Raw genomic sequence first — 19464 nt, 5'->3', positions numbered from 1 at the left:
TTTTTTTTTTTTTTGCTTTTTTCGACTTATACGCCCCGATCGCCCCCTCCGAGACCAAGGCCTGGATCCGCCGCTGCTCATTTATCGAGGGTTTTCTTTACACTCAGCAAGGAAGTGTTGATTTTAGAAAAGTAGGTTGAGGACGCTTCAAAAATTCTCCCTTTACATTACAGTCTTTTGCTTGTCTTTTTGTGAAAAAAGATCCCTTCAGAAGAAAAAAGGTCACGTTCATTCAAATCTCAGGTTTGACCAAAAACTTCATTTGTAAAATTTTCTGATTTTCTCTCCTCTATTGTTTTATTTTCTCATACCATATATATTTAAAAAATAAAATCGTAATCTTCTAACATTATCAATGTGGAATTTTTTGCAGATGAAATAAAAACATTTTTTAAATTTAAATTTAGGCATTTTAAATTTATTATTCTCAGGGCTACTACAGCCTAATTTACTTCAAAGAAGTGAAATATTTAAACCTAAAAAGTGACTAAAAGTGAATAATGTGCATTAATAATGTTATAAATGTCTAAAAGAATGTGGTGCAGAAGAGACGCTAGTAGACACATGGGAAAGAAATCGGTTAAGATGGTTCGGACATGTTGAGAGAATTCCAAATGAACGACTAACGAAACAAGTGTATCAAGGTAAAGTAAATGGCAACGTGCCTAGAGGTAGACCGCGGAAAGAATGGTTAGAATGTGTGAATGAGACCCTACTTAGAAGAGACATAAGAAGTCACAGAAACACGAGAGCCTGCATGAAAAAATGCATGGACATAAAAGAAGCTAGAGCAGTATGCCAGGACAGGAAATTATGGCGGCAAATAGTTAATTAAAAGAGTGCCAGTAGAGTGAATGACGCCTGAAACAAAGACCTTGGCTATTAATGGACCCAAGTGGGGAACCTTACATAACGACTTCGTGAGGTTCTTCGCTTGGGGTGATTGCTAGAGAGATTGATCAGCAACCTGGGTCGGAGCAGTGTTGCGGAACGAACGTGATATTTACTTAAATAGCACGAGAATTCTGGATCAATCTGAAAAATTTCTATCCCTTCCACAAACTACCCCTTGCCCCTACCGAGTGAGTCACGCCTACCCCGAAAGGGAAATGGCCTAACGGTGTAATAATAAAAAAAAAATAAATAAATAAATATTCTTTTGAATTTTACATAATTTGATGAATAAGAGTTCAAAATAAATCAAGTTAAAATAAAAAAATAAAAACCTGTTTTAATCAAAAAAAATCTATCGATTGCTAATAAAAATAAAATCCAAGTTAAATGAAAAGAATTTATAAATTTCATAAAATGCCGAAGAATTCCAAGTGAGTATAAAATACATAACAATGAATTAAGCAAAAACTGAAAAAAATCAATTTGCATTGAGTAGAATTAAGTAAATTCAGAAGAATTCGAACTAATAAAAATAATAGTTCAGAATCAAGTAATAATAATTCAGAGTTAATGTAAAATAATTTCAAATTGCAAAAAATATTTGAAAATCTCTTTCCATCTTGAAACCCAACGCCTGGTTTAAAATGAATCTGCTTTACGTGAATATTCAAGTATTTTGTAAAAAATACGTTTTTTTGGCTTGAAAATAAAAAAAATTTGGAAGAAGATTAAACTTTTTATTAGAAAATTAATATTTTGAGGTTAAAAATTCAACTATTTTATAGATGATTCGTCTCTATGAGTTAAAAAAATGGCTTCATTTTTTATTTTTTTTTGTCTGAAATTTTTAAAAATGAATATTCAAACTTTTTGCTAAAAAATTCCTTTTTTTGTTAAATTCCACTATTACTGAAAATTAAACTACTCTGTTAAATATTGTTTTTAAAGATTCTCCTTTTTGATTGAAAATTAAATTATTTTGTTCAAAATTCGTTTTTTTCTTAAAAATTAATATAATGAATTGAATAAAAACTAAAAAAATGTAATTAACTGAATTGAGCATAATTAGGTGAATATGAAGAAATTCAAGTGAATTAAAAAATTTAAGAGAATTTCAAAGAATTTTAAAAAATCAAAAAAAGTCGGAATCTAATAATAAAAATTCAGAGTGCATTTCAAATGAATTGAAATTCGAAAAATATTTTTAATTTCTACCAATATTTGAAACCCTACGCCTGGTTAAGATATAATCCATTTTGAATCAAGATTCAATTAATTTGTAAAAAATGCGAATTTTTTACTTGAAACTTAAAAAAGCGACTAAAAAATTAAACTATTGGTGAAAAATTTGTATTTTTGAGTTAAAAATTTAGCTATTTTTTTATAATTATTCGCCTTTTTGGATTATAAATTTAACAATTTGATTGACATTTTTTCCTTTTTTGATTGAAAAATCTGTTTGGTGGAATCTTTCAACGTTTCTGTTACAAATTCTTTTCTTTTTTTTGTATTCAGCTATTTTCTTATTTGAAATAAAAATTTTGTTGTTGTTAAAAATTCAACTACTTAGTTGAAACATTAGTTACTTTGATTTATTTTTTTATTGATTTACATATCTGGTTAAAAATTAGGCGACCTTGTTAAAAATTCATTCTTTTTATTTGTTAAAAATTAATATTTTCGCCATACAATTCAATCAATTAAATTTGGTAGAATTAAGTGAATTTAAAAGAATTCAAGTGAATTTTTTAATATTCAAGGAAAATCTAGAGATTTAAAAAGATGAAAAGAATTTCGGATCACTGCTAAAACGTTAAAAATACGGTTATAAAATTCTTTAAAACCATATGAAAAGTTTTTCAATCCCCTAAACATGGTAAATACAATAGAAATTTCTCAAACCCCTTAAAACTTTTATATCTTTTTTTTTAAGCTCTTTCATATTTTTTGCAATGTTTAAAAATAAGAAGTGAATGAAGTGATATTTTTAATTTTAAAAGTGACATTAATTACTTAATCTTTAAAAAATGCCTAAAAAGTGATTTAAGAAAACAAAAATAACTGAACGTTCATGTGGATTCGGTTTATCAAACCTGCCTCTAATACTATCAAAAAAACTACCTGGACCAATTTTTTTATTAAATATAAACTATTTCCCCCTAATAACGAATAACCTAGATTTGTATTCCCTAAGAGATGCGAACTGTGAGAATTGTTCTCTCGAAAGCTATAAGGATCGAAGCGCCTTTTATTCTCTGCGCAGACTCTGTTCGAGTTTTAAATTTTTCATTAAAATTACACCTGAAGCAGCACTTTCCGCATTATTCATTATTCAACAAACCAAGCCGCAACTTTGACCTAATAATTTTACCCTAGAACACTTCTGGCCCCCTTTAATTGACAACTTTTCTCGCCTAAGGTTTCAAATATAGATAAAAACTTTACCCTCATGTCCAAAACCCCATACGCAATTTTATCTAAGAATATTTTAAGATAAGCTTGTCGAACAATCAGGATATTATAATATTTAAAGATAATATTTGAACTTCTTCAAATATAAGGATTAGGTAACAAATTATATCATAAAGTTTGAACCCCCAAGGTGACGTGACGTCACGAACACCCCCCCCCCCCATGTAAAATTTGTTTGATTTGATTAGATAAACGCTTAAAATAAAGTACAATACATAATATTTAAACAGACTTGAGCCCTATAAACCAGCTCTCAAAACAGGGAAAATAGGGTTGATATACATTTTTTTTAGTTTTAAATAAAAAATCATCGAAGCTAATGAAAAAAAGTAATTCTTAAGCAAAACTTTAACACTTGATATTTCAAACAAAAAATATTGTATTATATTTGATCAATAAATGATTTTAATTTGAATTTGAAATTAAAAGCAGTTAAATTCACACAAAAAGATGAATTTTTATTAAAATAGTTGAATACTCAAACAGAACAGATTAAATTATAATCAAAAAGTTGAATTTTTAACATAATAAGATAACATTCCTACCAAAAGAGATGCATTTTCAAATCAAAAAGACAACTTTCTAACAAAAAGTTGAATTTTCAACCAGCAAAGCCAAAAAGGTAACTTTTCCAGTCAAAATTAATTTCTAACAAAATGCGTAAATTTTGATGAAAATCATAGAATTTTTAAAACAAAAAAGGCTAATTTTTAACGACATAATTAAAATTTAAACCCACTTTCAACCAAAAACTGAATGCTTAAATTCTCAGTTAAAAAATTGATTATGAAGAAAAATAAACGAACTATCATCTAAAGTAGTTGAATTTTCATGTAAAAAAAAAAAATAATTTTTAATGAAATAATTGAATTATCAACAAAATAGTGCAACTTTTGAATAAATATTTCAATTGTCAACCAAATAGTTTAATTTTTAACCCAAAAATATGATTATTTGACAAACAAAATTTATCTTTAACGAAAAACAATGCCTTTAAAACTACATAGTTAAATTTGTAAGCCAAAAAAGGGAACTTGTTAAAATAGAAGTAAATTTTCAACAAAAAAGTTTATTTTCAATTACGAAAACTGAAGTATCGAACAAGAAAATGGATTTCCGGCTAAAAAACAACACTTTGTAAGAAAGTAGACAAATTTTTAACAAAACGTTTTAATTTTTAAACAAATAGTTGATTTTTGAATCAAGCTATTGGTTGCACTTTCAACTAAGTAGTTAAATTTATAACCAAAAAATATGAATTGTCAATGAAAACTTTAATAGTTGAATTCTCTACTGAAAACTGAAAATGAAAACAAGGCCAAACATTTCCATGTAAAAAAAAATGAATTTTCCACGAGATAGTTAAATCTTCAACCAAATATTCTAATATTTGGTTGAAGATTTTTTTATTATTATATGTATTTTTTTATGTGTGATGCCGCATTTTCGGCTAATTCCCCCTTCTATGTAACAAATATTCGCCAAACCTGTTAGTCCCTCACATCATCATTAGCAACATAGTTTTTGAGCGGCCACTTGGGAACTTTTTAATTAAAAGGAAAAACCTCGTTCAGCTTATAAAATTATCATATTTCAGTCAATGGCAGAGAAAGGCATTAAATATCTTGGTTAGTACAAATGAATTTCGAAATAAATATTTTTCCATTCAGAAGGCAGGCCATCAAAGCTAATATTCCATTCCACGGCCCAGAGGGCGTAACCTTTGTGTACTGTGCAGATTGTAGAAAACCGATTTCTGATTTTGCCTTCCAATGTACCGGAAAAGTGGGGAAATCGGCATGTGAAAAGGGATTTGGGATTGTAGTGTCAATAGAGCAAAAACGACGATTTTAATTCGATACGGGATGTGGATGAAAATTGTGTTTGAAATGAAGCATACATGTCAGTCTAGGTTCAAACTCGTTGATCGATCCCGACACGTACGTGGTGAAATAACGTTTCCTTGCGATTTTGAAATCGATCTGAAGTTACATAATCGAACTTGTAATTGAAAACGTACACATGTCAGATGTCATGAGGAAAGCGAAATGTCATTTAATTTACGTCAAATTTGACGTTGGTTGCCTTCTAAGAATATCGATTGCTTTAGAAGATGTTGGATTTTGTTGGTATACTGGCACTTTGGACCAGAATACCAAAAAAATCCAACATATTTGGATTGAATTCTTTCCTGGTCAACATCAATCAGAATGAGCTAATCATACAAAACGATTGGAAGATGATAGAACAACGGAACAAACCAATTATACAGATGAGTTTCTTTTAAACGATTGGAAGCAAAGAAACTTTCGGCAGTAAATAAACCAGTTGATTTTTAATAAATAAATGGACAAGCGATCAAGGCCAAGCTGTACTTCATTACATCATTTAGTAAATAAACTGATTGAAAGATTACAATACAATACAAACCAACTATACAAATGAGTTCTTCCAAAGGATTATAAATAAAGAAGTCGTCCAAAGTGAATGAACCAGTGTGCCAACAAAATATAAAATCTTCTAATTAATTTCTTACCTGGTCGACATAAATTAAAATTAGCTAATCATACCACACGATTGGAATATGCTACATCAATGGAACAAACAAACTATACAGATGGGTTTTTTCAAAATATTGAAAATAAATAAATTGTCGACAGTAAATGTACCAGTATTTAAAAAAAATTACACCTTTTTCTATTAAAATTCTTAACTGGTGAACATTAATTAACATCAGCCAATCATACAGTATTATTTGGAGTTGATACAGCAATGAAACAAACCAACTACACATATGGGTTCTTTGAAATGATTGGAAATACAGAAATTGTCCAGAGTAAATGGACCAGTATACTTGGTTCAGTATTAACATTATATACCAATATATCAGTATCACCAGATCATCTTAAATTAACACAAGCTAATTATACAATACTATTGGAAGACGATACAACAATGAAACAAACCAACCATAGAGATGAGTTCTTTGAAATGATTTGAAAGAAAGTAGTTGTCGAGAGTAAACTGACCTATATAGCATCAAAATCCAAAATCTTCGAATTAAATTCTTATCTGTACTATTGAAAGATGATACAACATTGGAAAACCCAACTATATAGATGGGTTCTTTCAAAGGATTGGAAACAAAGAAATTGTCAACAGTAAATGCACCAGTATACCAACAAAATCCAAGCTTTTTCTACTTAAATTCTTGACTGGTAAACATAAATGAACATCAGCTTATCATACAACACTATAGAAAGATGATACAACATTGGAACAAAGCATCTATACAGATGGATTCTTTCAAAGTACTAGACATAAAGAAACTGTCAAGGTAAATAGACCAGTATCAAACAAAATCGAACATCTTCTAAATAAATTCTTGCCTGGTCAACATCAATAAGTCTTAGCTAATCATACAACACGATGGAAAGACGATACACCAATGGAACAAAGCAACTATAGAGATGGATTCTTTTGAAGGATTAAACATAAAGAAATTGTCAAAAGTAAATGGACCAGTACACCTACAAAATCAAACATCTTCTAAATGAATTCTTACCTGGTAAGGGGCCATCCATATACCACGTGGACCATTTTTCACCACTTTTTGACCCGCCCCCTCCCCCTACCCTCGTGGACAGCTGTGGAATTTTGACAAACACCATCCCCCCTTGTACTTTGCCCGCGTGGACATATGTTATGAAAATATAGATATTATTAGTCTTCAAAATGTCCGGGAGCTCGCGACAATTCCATGGACGTCATTTTAAAACTCACTAAAATTTCAGATTCTTTTGTTTTCATAGTCAACAGTTCGAAATTCGTTGACTGGCTAACAGCTGTTCGTGCATTTTGCAACAATTTATCGTTAAACTGGTCGAAAATTCGAGTGAAAAAAACGTCATTTTAGTACTCTTGAAACCCATTGGGGATGATTTTTTCGGTGCAAACAACTACCAAAAAGTTTGAGTGGCAGCTCCTGAGTGGTGCCAAAGTTGACTGGCAGACTGTAGAACATGTAAAAATTCGAGAGCAAAAACGTAATTTTAGTACTCTTGAAACCCATTGGGGATGATTTTTTAGGTGCAAACAACTACCAAGAAGTTTGAGTGGCAGCTCCTGAGTGATGCCAAAGTTGACTGGCAGGCTGTCAAACATGCCAAAAATTCGAGAAAAGAAACGTCATTTTAGTACTCTTGAAACCCACTGGGTATTATTGTTCGAATGCTCAGCACTAACCGAAAATTTGACTGACAGCTTCTCGGTAGTGCCAAAGTTGTCTGGCAGGCTGTCAAACATGCAAAAAATTCGAGTGAAGAAACATCATTTTAGTACTCTTGAAACCCATTGTTGCGAGCTGTGAATTGACGTAAAAAGTGAGATTTACGTAGTTTCTTTTTTTTTATATACATATTAGTTTTAGAGAGGTGTCCTGATTAAAATGTCAGTCAATTTTGGCACTACTCAGGAGCTGCCAGTCAAATTCTTTGTTAGTTGTTTGCACCAAAAAAATCACCCTCAATGGGTTTAAAGAGTACTAAAATAACTTTTTTTTTACTTGAATTTTCCACATGCTAGACAGTCTGCCAGTCAACTTTGGCACCACCGAGAAGCTGCCAGGCAAACTTCTTGTTAGTTTTTAGCATTCAAACCATCATTCCATGTGTGTTTCAAGAGTACTACTTTTTGACCAGTTTAACGATAAATTGTTGCAAAATGCACCAACGGCTGTTAGTAAGTCAACGAATTTCAAACTGTTGACTAGGAAAAGAAAAGAATCTGAAATTTTAGTGAGTACTAAAATGACGTCCATAGAATTTTTGCGAGCTCCCGGACTATAAGAAGTCCAAAAGGAGCGATGAATCGGCTGAAAAAATTTGGATGAGGTTAGGAACGTGAGCTTAAAAATGATTCGAATTGCAAAGAAAAAGTCGTGAAAAAATATAATTAAAATAAAAACTCTATTATGCACAAGCACAATATAAAAGCTCGAGTATACCTAGAGTATACCTTCTTTCATTTTAGTATATTTTCCACAGTTTTATTGAAATGTGTGTCCACGTGGATTCTAGCCCAACCCCCGGCCCCCCTCGTGGACAAGCGTGGAATTTCGCTATACTCCCTCCCCCCTAAAGTGTCAACGTGGTATATGGATGGCTCCTTAAAACATAAATTAGGATTAGCGAAGCATACAATACTATAAGAAGCTGTTACAACAAAGGAAAAATTCAACTATAGGTCAATTTAAATGAAAAAATGGGTTCTTTCAAAATATTGTCAATAGAAAAACTCGCGACAGCAAATAAAACAGTATACCATCAAAGTACAACATCTTCTGAATAAATTCTTACCTGGTCGATATCAATTAACATAAGAAAATGTTAGTTGCGTTTTTTACAAGGGTTTCGCATCTTGCTCAAAAAGTTGTTTATGACTATGAAAGAAAAAATATTTTTTTAAATCTGTACGCTTCGCGGACACATCCTCATCGCGCGCCTGGCGCGCGGCTAGCTTTGCTCGCTAATTTGCGCGCGCCCAGGCCACGCGACGGTTGAACTCGCGCTTCGCGCTCGGATATTTATTCTTTACGTTTTTAATGTTTGAATAAAACTTTATTAAAAAGATCTCTTTTATCTAGCAGTATTTTGATGCGCCTGGATATTCTGAATTGTCAACTTAATTAAGTACAGTCAAAGATTAAGTTACTCAAAGCTCTGTAGGCTTTGAGGAACACATTCTCATCTTGAAACTCGCACTGCGCGCTCGATTTTCGACAGACATTTGTAAACAAGGTTTTTTGACTCTTTTTTTCTCGTAAATTTCGTCGTTTTTCCACACAGTTTTTTATTTTTTATTTTTTTTTTATTTTCAATGTTATTTTCACGAAGAAAACTAATATCACGCGTCCTATCAAGAAGTGATTCTTAACGAAAGTGTAGGTCTTTTTTGGGATAACAATTTTGGTGGATTCATCTTTTTTCGTATCTTACATAGTTTGACCATAAAATGGAATTTTTAATTTTGGATTATTTTTTGTTCAATCAAAATTCTAATTTTCGATTTTCCAAGAAAATCCAAAAATTTGTTATAATAATCCTGTAGGGCTTTCAAAAAGCAATATTTTTCTTGTCTTGAATTTTTTTCATATCGTGCGTTTTTTGGGTTCAAATTTTGATTTACGGTTGGTTTAATAAATTTTGAAAATGCTATAACGCTGAAAATTTTCTTTTCATCAAAAGAAGTAATAAGGATAAATTGTTTGTCCTTTTTAATACTATATATATCTGTACATAGAATTTTCAAATTCAGAAAAAAGTGGTCTCAAAAATTTTCAAAATGCGCTCACTTTTTCAATTTTTGTCGGACGGACAGACAGATAGACTCCATCGTAAAAACCTGATTTTCGGATTCAGGGGGTCTCGAAACGTGGAGATCCGTTGAAAAACAGTGGTGTCAAATTTCGGACAATTTTAATACTTCCTCAATCATAAATGATGAGAATGTAAAAATTTAAATATATTGGAAATTAATTGGAATCTTTAAAATGCTCCAAAGCTATAAAAACATGCTCTAAAGCAAATTTTTAAAGCACTTGAGAATTTCTTGAAATCTTAAAAAATACACTCACGTTTTTAAAACCGTTTAAAATCCTCTAAAATTACTTAAATATATTAAAAATATTTGAATTTTTAACTCAAAGAATTGCAAATTGTTCAATATTTAAGATTTATATTTTGATAGAATGTCATTTTTGAACGTTTTCTTTTGGAAAATTTAATTTTTATAAGGTTGCATAAAAACAATTCCTTCAATGATGATGATGTTAAAGTTCGATAGTCAAATTTTCAACGCTAAATGATTCAGATGAAACAAATTTCGAATATAAAATATCCAAATTACAGCTTTTAAATTGTAAAATTAAAGCCTGCATAGCTTTAATTTGTAAATTTGCAAAATTAAAAGAACTTCAAATTAAATTTTTTTCATTTATTGTTCTGCATTTTAAATAATGCAATAAAAAACAGTTTTATTTTTAAGATGTGGAAATAAAAATTCCTAATTTTTATTGATTTTAAATACCAAAACTCGTGTTTTCAATTCTAAATCTTCCAAATTGAAGATATTTCGTATGTAAATAATCAAAAACACAATATTTTGGAATGTAAATCTTAAAAATTACAGACTCTTCAATTTTTAAATTACAAGTTGAAATACGGCAATTTTGAATAGTTACACTAAAAAATTCTTAAATGTAAAAGATGTATAACCAGAAATTATTTAATTCTGATGATTTCTAAGATCCAAAGTAAAATTTTCAATCGTAAAATTTTGAAATTAAAGAAATTTTGAATGTAAATTAATAAAATTCTTCAGTTTTGAAAATTTGAAAATTAAAGTTCTACCAGTTTAAAGATTTACAATTAAAATTTTCACAATTTTGAAAACATAGAATTCAAAATTATTAAATTTTGGAGACTTATATTTCTAAGGAATGTAATTTTGAACGTTTTGTTTGATCGAAAAAGTTCAATTTCGAAGATTTACGATTGAAAATCTTCGAAGTTAACTATTAGTAAATTCAAATTCTTAAACTTTTAAGATTTACAATTGAATTTACACCACTGTAATTTTGTGATTGTGAATTCTCTTTCGATAAAAATGCTTAGCTCGAGAGTTTGAGCGCACCTATGGCATGCGACTGATGGCAATCGCACTCCGCGCTTAGTCTATGCATTTCTTCCTCATTCGGGCACAGGCCTTTTAAAATCAAAGGTGAACGGACCGACAACTGTAATTTTGTGATTTTTACTCTCATTTGTTAAAGCTCTTTTGGCTTTAACGAACACATTCTCATCACGTATCTCGTGCTTCGCACTCGATTTTGTCCAACATGTCAACTTTTCTACATTATACACAACACTTTTATATCAATTATGATACATTTTTAATATAATTCTGCCAGGGATTACTTATTAAAAAATTGCAAAATAAAAAGCAAATTGTATTTATCATGATTATTTTTGTCTTTGTTTCTTATTTTGATTTAAATTGTATTCTAAGTTGCTCTGAAACATGTATCATTTCAATAAATGTATATCATTATAATTCATAATTTCATAGTTCTTTCCAGGGCGCGCAATTTCAGCTGTTTCATTTTTTTTTCGTATCATGCATAGTTTGACCAAAAAATTGAATTTTTGGATTTTTCATTATTTTTGGTACGATTAAATTTGGAATCTTCAACTTTTCAACCAAATTAAAAAAGTTGTTATCATAGTCCTGTAGGGCTTTCAAAAATCAAAGTTTTTCTTGTCTTGACTTTTTTTCATATCATGCGTTGTTTATCTTAAAATGTTCATTTTAGTTTGTTTTTTTGGACTTTGAAAATGCTCTAATTCTGATAATTTTCTTTTAATAGAAAAAAAGTCATGGAGATCAATTGTTTGAGTTTCTGAGTACTATGAACAACTGTACATAGAATTTACAAATCTTAAAAAAATGTGGTTTCAAAATTTTTGGTACGTTCAGATTTGGAATTTTCAACTTTTCGACCAAATTAAAAAAGTTGTTATCATAATCTTGTAGGGCTCTCAAAAAGCAACATTTTTCTTTTCTTGACTTTTTTTCGTATCATGCGTTGTTTGGCATAAAATGTTCATTTTAGTTTGTTTTTTTAGATTTTGAAAATGCTATAACTCCAGTAATTTTTAATTTTGCGAAAAAAGTCATTAGGATAAATTGTTAAATTTTTTGAATACTATGAATAACCGTACAGAGAATTTTTGAATTTTAAAAAATTTGTCTCAAAAATATTCAAAATGTTCCCATTTTTTGAATTTTTATGCAAAATGACTGGCTTACGAACTTGACCTTTAGTTTAGGACACTAAACATGTGTACCAAAGGCCAATATAATAGATTAATTTTTTCAAAAGTTAATCGTGTTCACAGACAGACAGACGTACAGACATACATACAGACATACAGGCGGACAGACAGACATACAGACATACATACAGCCATACAGACGGACAGGCATACAGACAGAAACATTCGTAAAACCCTGTTTTTCGGATTCAGGGGGTCTCAAAACGTAGGCATTTGACAAAAACTAGGGGGGGTCAAATTTTAAATAAATCTAATACCTTCTCTGATGAGAATGTAAAAATGAAATTTCAAGCTTTGTTTTTTAGAATATGTAAGTAAATTTTGAACATTATGCCATAGATATTGCTTCCGTTCTTTAAAGTTCGTTTCTTAGCCAAGTGAGCAAAAATGATAAATGATAATGATAAATTTAAAAGAAATGGAATTTTATAGGTTTGCAATTGGAAATTCTGTAATTGCAAACAGTAAAAATATCAGCGTTGATTTATTTATTTTGTTAATTCTTATAGTTATTTACATAATGTAACACATATTATTGCATAACAAATTACTATTTTCAAGGAGTAATCGTCGCGGTAATTAGTTACTTTTTTGTGAAAAAAAATTAGGACAGAAAAACATGCTATTAGTGGACGGAAAGATTGGAGCTTGAATGTGGACAGACAAGCCGGCTAACAAATAGGGTTAAATTGGACATGTGTGGTAAAGCGGACATTTATTTCTTATCTAGAAAATGCAATAGCAAATCACGAAATGCAAGATTCCGAGTGTCCCGCTTTACCTTACACTATCCTTTTTAGACCCATTTTATAGTATGTCGGAAGCAAATTTCTTTAATAATTGTTTTTAAATGTTTTGCAATGAAATGTCAAATACATTTCTGAATAATCCCCGAAATAAAATGAAATCAAATGAACCGCGAAATCTGAAGTAAGGCCAACAAATCACGTGAAACGAATCAAGAATATCGAACAAACTAGAGGAAATTGTTATTCTCGGAAAATCTGCAAACCCGAACCAAATCGAATTCGCGGAACTATGTACAGTTGCACTACTATAACTTGCTTCGTGGTTCATTGAATGACATGCCAGCGATCTCTTATGGCTTCATCGAGATCAAAAAAGGCTTTCTATAGCATACAATGTATCTTAATATATTGTACTTTATTGTCGCATTTTTAATAATATAGATACATTTTCGCACGAGTAAATTAGTTTGATACGAAAAATACGATATTTCAACAAAATCAATAAATTTTTGACTAAGAAAGTTCAACTTTCTACCAAAAAATGAATATTTTAATTTTCAGTAAAAATAAATAAATTCTTAATCGCCTAGATTGATCTTTAATGAAAAAGATGAATTTTAAACCAAAATAAAAAATCTTTAAAAACAACAAATTAATTTTCAAACAAATATTTTAATCTCTAAACAAAAAAGATGAATTTTTAAGCAAAAGAATACGGATTTGAAGTCAAAAAGGTTAATCTGTTACAGAAAAAGTCGAATTTTTAACCTGTAAATATGAAATTTCAGCAAAAAGGTTAGTTTATACAACAAAAAAACTTGAATTTTATACTAAGAAAGATCAATTTCCAACATAAAGTATATTAGTTAAATTTTCGGCAAAAATAAATATTGACACATTTAATTCAAGCATAAACTAAAGAGATAGATTTTCAACTAAAATAATTAATCTTAAACAAAAAAAAATAAATTTTAAACAAATTGGAAAATATGAATCTTTCACAAGATAATTAAAATTTTCAACAGACATGTTAATTTTTAATGAAATAGAGGAATTTTTACTGAATGGTTGAATTTTCTAAAAAAAAGAATTTTCAACCAGAAAATATGAAATTTCAACGAAAAAGTTATTTAAAACAAAGAAGTTGACTTTTCAAACCAACAATATATTTTTACAAAACAAAAATTAATTTTGAAACCAAAAAGAAGAATGTTCTATCCAATAGATTATCCATCACAAAAGTTTACTTTAAAACAACAATAGGAACTCTTGAACAAAATAATCTTATTTTTCACCAAAAAGACGAATTTCCTACGAAAATATTTAATTTCGAAACTAAAAATATAAATTTTTAACAAAATAGTAGAAGCTTTAAAGCAAAAGATCAAATTTTCTATAACGCAATTAAGTTTTCAATATAAAGATATGAATTTTCAACAACAAAATATATTTTCAACCAGATGAGTTCTTACCAAAATAATTGAATTTTATACACATCAGTTGCCTTTTCAAATAAACATTATGCATTTGTTATAAGAAAAGTATTTTTTTTACCAAAAAGGACAAATATTCAACCTTATAGTTGAATTTTCAACCAAAATATTTGAACATGTAACCCAAGAAAAAAAATTTACAAAACAATTGATTTTTCATTCTGAAAACATAACTTTTTAGCGAAAAATTGTTTATTTTTTTAAACAAAAATATGAATTTTTAGCAAAATACATGGATCTTCAACCAAAAAAACCAAGTAGTTAATTTTCAACAAAATAGTTGAATTTTTTGCCAATTTTTTAATTTTCCAGCCAAAAAGACAAGTTTCCTACAAAACTATTGAATTTTCAACCCAAAAATATGAATTTTCAACAAAAAAGATAATTTTTAATCATATTGTTAAATTTTCAAACAGAAACTATAAATTTTCCACAAAAAAGTTGAGTTTCAACCAAATTGATTAATTTTTCACGGAAATTGTTGAATTTTCAACAAAAAAATGTATTTTTAAACCAAGAAATAAAATAAAAAACCAATTATCAAAGAATATAGTCGAATTTTTATTTAAAAAAGTGTTTCTAACAAAATAATTGAATTTCTAACCCAAGAGGACGAATGTACAACTACGTAGTTGAATTTTAGATGAATCTTCAATAAAAACAATGCATTTTTATCTAAGTAATTCTACTTTCAACTAAGTAGTTTCATATTCAACAAAAATGAATTTGGAATCATAAACATTAACTTTCTACAAAAAAAATTGATAACCAAAGAGATGAATTTCCAACTAATATTATGAATGATAAAAAGAAATTTATTTTTGAACAAAGTGGTTTAACCAATAACTAAATAGTTTAATTATGAACAAAAAATATTATATTTTAAGAAATATCATAAAAGTAAATATTTTAATCAAAACAGATTTAAATTTTAAATAAAAAACTGCCAAATTCAACAAAAAAGAATTTTCAAGAAAATAGTTCCATAGTTACATAGCTAATTCAAAGGTATTAAAATCCATAAATCGGGTAGGTTAAACCTTCGGTTAAACCAGTGCGAGATTGATACCAGGACGAACTGAATAATAAAAACTAGCTAACTTTTGCATAATTTCTAACGTTTGAGAACTTCCTAAGTAGTAAGACAGAAAATTTCAAAAAGTATGAAAAATAAACAAGAGAATCAGTTGTGTAAATACTTTTCTACTTCTTTAAAATGTAAATCTACTGTTCCTGTTTACAGAATCCCTTTTTTCCTTATGTAAATGTGACACGAAAAGAAAAACATTCCAGTAGTCACGATTTTATAAGCAACAACCCTGAGCTCTGAATCCTCTGATAAAGCAGCTCTCCAGATGCTGGGAAGAGTATGGAAAGAAATAACTGAAGCATGCTTCGCATCTTTTTTTCATTTTTAAATTTTGTACTAAAAATTTTAGTAAATTAGATTAATGAATTTTTTTATTAAAATACAATATTTATATCATTTTCGTTATGTTTATTATATTGATAAAATCCGCAGATGAAAGAAATCACTAGTTAAAATTTCAACTACAGATTAATTATATCATAGTGAAATATCATTGCATTATTTATATTTAGTGACGAATTATTTAGAGATATCGTTAAAAGTTCTTTGAATTTGACCACTAAAATGTAATTTAAAAAATCGAAATATAGATCAGATGCTTTTTTTTAATATTTGGAATTTTCTAATCCATTATCTTTGAAACCAACATTGTTTAATTAAAAGCGAATTAAAAATAGATAAGTAGAAAAATCTGTCCATGGCAAATATTTTGATCATTTTAAAGAAAAACCTTTTAAATTTTGTTTAATTATCCTTTGTGTATTTCAGCCTGTCAAAAAATCTATAGAGAATGTTATACGCTTTATATTTATAAACAAAATTGATTTTATTGATTTAAAAATGAATCTGTGCCACTCACTGCCTCAAGAACACGAAAATACAGAAACTCAAAAGGCTGAAGTTTGTTTGCACTTAGTAATTTAATTCGATCCCCAAATATCGACAAAAAAGTTTCTTTCTCCTATTTCTCAAGATTTAAAAAAATTTAACGAATTTTGGAGGATTGATGTGTATTTTCAAATAATTTAAAAGATTCCAATGTGACCAAGTATTTCAAGTAATTTCAACACGATTAAAATGTTACGAGGCATTTCAAATGATTCTAATCTTTTGGGGGATTTCAAGGACTTGCAAAATTTTCCCAATTTGTTATGATATATTTTGTACAATTTTAAAGTATTTCAGAATTTTTTAAATGGCTTCAAAAATATTTTAAAACATTTCAAGAAGGCATAAGTGTCGTAAGATAAAAAAGTATATATTTAGTATTAGTACAATACAAGTAAGTACTTAAAATATGGTAATATTCATCAATCTTGGTATTTCTAGGGTTCTTATGATAAAAATTCAGAAAGATTGAGTAGAAAAAATGTACTCTTGACAGACAAGACGTTTATTAGTAATTTCTTGAACTTATTGCACATAATAATGTATTTGTAGACAGTTTGATGTTTCTATGGACACTAAATTCAAAAGACCTACATTTTACCTATAATTTGAATTTCACACCATAACTGAAGAACAGACTCGAAATATATCAATAACAAAAGTTTTCAACTACTCGAAGTTTTAACTTTCCTCATTGCTCAACTCTAATTAACATAACATAATCCAAACCGCAATATTGCAAAACCAGTTTCAGTTAATAACTTTGAAATGCCCCTCAACTACATGCACCCCGTTTGTACTCAATAAAACTCAACCTCAAACGGCATTACACCCCCTTTGAACTCCATCTAACAATTTCCACCCCACCTCTAATTGCTTCTCACACCCCAAACATTTAATTGCCCCCCCCCTCCCTAAGTACACCACCAAATCCCAAATCGGCGGCCATGCTCGCGGCAAAATTACCGAAAGAGAATCCCTTTTCCCCAGTGGATCAAGGGCAAGAAAGAGTGTCCCGAAGGGCGTACAATTCCGATTCCTCCTTACTTCGTAAAATCAATAATCCTGTTTGGGATGTAGGAGAGAACCTAAGGAGGCGACACCGCCATTGGCGCAGGTGAAATACGCACAGGTGAAAGTGGGAGAAAATTTTAATTCTAACTCCTCCTTCAATCATGCCAATCCGAACTAACAATGTGGATTGGTTCAATACATCAAAATACCCTAAATGAACGTGCTTCATCCGACTTCTGGAAAACACCCTGGCTCTCCGAGTAACCCCATTATCCCTAAGAACTAAAACTGGTTGTAAAATTCGTTCCAGCATCCCCCTTTGGATTCCAATTCACAAAAATACACTTTACACTTTATAGACACTCGAACCAAAATGACCCCTTTTTTCGAAAACCTGTGCAAAGATCTTTTAGTAGATATAGAGTTGATCTCAGTTTGATTTTAATGTAATTCTGTGATTATTGGTGGCCCCACAACTTAATATCAGTTAAGTGAAAGTACCCCTTAGTTGATGGAAAACTTCTTTCAGAAATTATCAGCTGAGCATGAACGTTAACAGGTTGATCCTAGATTATTACAAAATATATTTTTATCATGTTAGTAATTTAGGTTTTTTTAGTAATTTAGTGCTGTCTTAAAATTTGCGCAGGAGAACTTAAGCCTTGTGCGCAGTGTAGAGAAATGGTTGTAGGTTGATAAAAAAAAGTTTTATCTCTCAATCTCTAATTTTCAAACCCTGATACTCATCTTCTGATCTTATCACATCATGTTCGCAAATCTAAATATTTTTTAGTCAATCTAGATAATTTCTATCTTGTAAAGAATTTCCATTCCTGCTATTCATTTCCTGGATATCTATACAACCAACCCCTAGAGTATATTATATGATACTCGTTGAAAGTGGTTTCGATCACATAACAGATATTTATACCGATGTCTTTACACCCTCGAAGCATTAACCCTTCGAGAACTAGACGCAGAAATTAGAGCAAGGTGATATCTTCAAGAATTTTTCTTCACCCCTAACCAAGAACATAAACAAAAATTGATTAATGATGAGAAAAATCATTTTGTGTAAGCACGTGTGACCTATTTTCAGAATTCGAAACTAAACATTTCTCCACGATCCTCTGAATTTTATAAACAATTGATCCAGAAAAGTGGCAAAACTCGAGTCACTGACACTGGGATTCAAATAACCACAGCGTCCCCCTTCGTCACTAATTATTCCAACCCTGATTGCACTCGCGCACGTGCGTGTAAGCACAATTGCCCATATACTCCAGATTTACGCAAAAAATCACCCCTAAAAGAGAGCAACACTACAGAATCCATTTTCACATGAAATGACAGTCCCTGGTTGTGCGCCGGGTAACCGGCGCGCGATTCATTTTCACCCCGAAAATATTGCACTTTTAATGGCCGCGATATTTTTGATCTCTTGTCAAATTTTCTCTTTCATCTTCGATATCTCACTCCACTTTTGATTCAACTTTCCTCGACTTTTAATTCAAACTTCCTCCACTGAAAATCCAAATTACCTGGATCTCCCCGGTCATCAGCCGATGAAACACCCTTAAAAATCCTCGCCCAGTTGACACTGCACTCGCGAATACGCGTGGTTACAATCACACCGGTCTTTTTCGCTGACCTGTCTCTAAAATCGGCATAAATTCGCGACTCGTGGTTGAGGGTCGATAAGGGAAGGGATAGGGGGCGTCGTTGTCTTCACGTTCGTTCTGGATCTCGAAACGTGGATCAGCGACAGCAGTTCAAGTTGTCACGGCTGTGGGGCGCGGACCACTACCTTAACGGGCATCCCGGATCGTTGTATAAAACTCGTAGTGGAGCTGTTCCGTCGGGCGTGCTAACTCCCTCTCCGGCTCACCCTATGCGCTGTGCGTACGCCGCTCTGTGTGCCCCCACCCCCCGTCAATGACCCCCTCCTGAGGCAGACTGCCCCCTCCAAC

The 19464-nt window shown here is 30.4% G+C and overlaps 1 protein-coding gene across 1 annotated transcript in view; it reads right to left on the bottom strand.

Moving 5' to 3' along the window:
• LOC117179435 (neural-cadherin) overlaps nt 1-19260 on the bottom strand; it is a 392316-nt gene extending 373056 nt beyond the window's left edge. Inside the window, exon 1 of the mRNA XM_033371218.1 lies at nt 19036-19260. The gene's annotated coding sequence lies outside the window, so the exon portion shown is untranslated. The remainder of the gene's footprint in view (nt 1-19035) is intronic.
• Between the last annotated feature and the right edge of the window lie 204 nt (nt 19261-19464).

The sequence above is a fragment of the Belonocnema kinseyi genome, chromosome 9 (genome assembly GCF_010883055.1).
Source record: "Belonocnema kinseyi isolate 2016_QV_RU_SX_M_011 chromosome 9, B_treatae_v1, whole genome shotgun sequence".
Taxonomy (NCBI): Eukaryota; Metazoa; Arthropoda; class Insecta; order Hymenoptera; family Cynipidae; genus Belonocnema; species Belonocnema kinseyi.
This window is presented reverse-complemented; position numbering and strand designations above follow the sequence as displayed.